This window comes from Saimiri boliviensis, chromosome 12, assembly GCF_048565385.1.
Source record: "Saimiri boliviensis isolate mSaiBol1 chromosome 12, mSaiBol1.pri, whole genome shotgun sequence".
NCBI lineage: Eukaryota > Metazoa > Chordata > Mammalia > Primates > Cebidae > Saimiri > Saimiri boliviensis.
Genome location: NC_133460.1, coordinates 59,493,943 through 59,495,751, shown reverse-complemented (window position 1 = coordinate 59,495,751; position 1,809 = coordinate 59,493,943). Strand labels below are relative to the sequence as shown.

Sequence of the window (1,809 nt, the reverse complement as noted above, 5' to 3'; positions counted from 1 at the left end):
TGTGTGGCTTTGGAATGACTCCAGAAGTTTTGACCAAACATTCACACATCTAGAGCTTTGTGGAGAGCTCTATTATATTTTCTTAAGTAGCTGCTGAGTTATGAGCATTGGACAATCTTTACCTAGTCAGGTGAGATCCTTCCTTTATGGATCTGATGCTCTAATCAACAAAAACAACAAAGGTAATTTCAGAGAATCAGTGCTCTGATGAGCATATAAAGGGTGATTTTATAGAGGATATCAGGGCAAGGTAAGGTTAGGGATGCTGAAAAGTTAACAGTCAAGAAAGGTTTATTTGATTTATGAGACTTGGGCCTCCTCTTAGGCTGGTGTTGGGAAGGAAAAGGCCATGTTCAATTCAAGCACCAAGATCGTGAAACCCAATGGCGAGAAGCCAGACAAGTTCAAGTCCAGCATCTCCAGGGTCTCTGAAGCTGAAGATGAACTTGAATCTCAAGGCTCAGCTCAGGGAGCTGAATATAACAGCAGCCAAGAAACCTGAAGTTGATGGTGGTCAGGAAGCTATTATAATCATTGTTCCCATTCCTCAACTGAAATCTTTCCAGAAAATCCAAGTCCAGATAGTATGTGAATTGGAGAAAACGTTTGGTGGGAAGAATGCTGTCTTTATGGCTCAGAGAATTCTGTTTATGCCAACTTGAAAAAACGACACAAAAAAATAAGCAAAAGCACCCCAGGAGCTGCACTCTAACGGCCAGGCATGATGCAATCCTTGAGGACTTGGTTTTCTCAAGTGAATTGGGTGGCAAAAGAATCTGTGTGAAACCAGCTGGCATTCAGCTCAGGAAGATCCATTTGGACAAAGTGCAGCAGGATCATGTGGAACACAAGGTTGAAACTTTTTCTGGTGTCTATAAGAAGCTCATGGGCAAGGGTATTAATTTTGAATTTCCAGAGCTTCCATTATAAACAAAAATGACTAAAGTATATTCACATTTAGAAAAAGAAAGGTTTATCCGAAGAAAGGATATCTGAGCAAATCTGCAAAATGAGACAGAGCTAAACATGTGAAGAACACTCCACGCAGAGGAAACTGTCAGTGCTGAAGGCCTGAGGCAGGGAAGAGCCAGTGCTCACGAACAGGGGGAAGGTGGTTTGAGACGAGGATGTGGGTAAGCTGGGCCAGATCTTGCAAATCTTCGTAAGCCACAATAAGATGCTTGGACCTCAATGCCAGTGCAGTGGGAAGCTGCTGAAGTCTGAGTGATGAGGTCTTATTCACAGAATGCCAGCTACAGAATGGAAAATGTACAGAAAGACACAAGGCCAGGTAGGTGCAGAGAAATCAGTTCAGAGGGCCACATAGTAGTCCCAGAAACAGACGGGCTTGGACTGGAATAGCGTCCGTAGAAACGAAGAGGCAGCCGTGCTCTGCAGGATACTGACCACTATCAGCACCCACTGAGGAAAGACAAAGCCTGTCTACCCCATCTCCAGCAGGAACGGAGCAAAAGCTATCCCTTCCAGCGTCTCCAACAGGTGCCATTCAGGTCAGCGTGGAGGAGGCCCACTCCCCACTGAGGCAGCCCATCTAGGGACAACCACAGGGCTTTTCCATTTAGCCAAAAGCAAATGCCAGCAATTATTCACATTCTACTCATCCACCTTACTGATGTGCAACCCACTCAAGTAGTGGTAACCAATATACTACTGCCTTCAGCCAAGGAGCAGATGCAGTCATTCACTGACATTTCATGGACTACTGGTGCTTGGACTGTCGTGGCAGCCTGCGTTCTGCTCAGACAGGTCTGTTTTCAGTCCCATCTCAATCAGACAGCTGCCCTTGCG

General features: G+C 45.4%; 1 pseudogene; it reads left to right on the top strand.

Moving 5' to 3' along the window:
• The first annotated feature begins 349 nt into the window (after positions 1-349).
• On the top strand, positions 350-930 carry LOC101040221 (small ribosomal subunit protein eS7-like; annotated as a pseudogene).
• Positions 931-1,809: the final 879 nt, after the last annotated feature.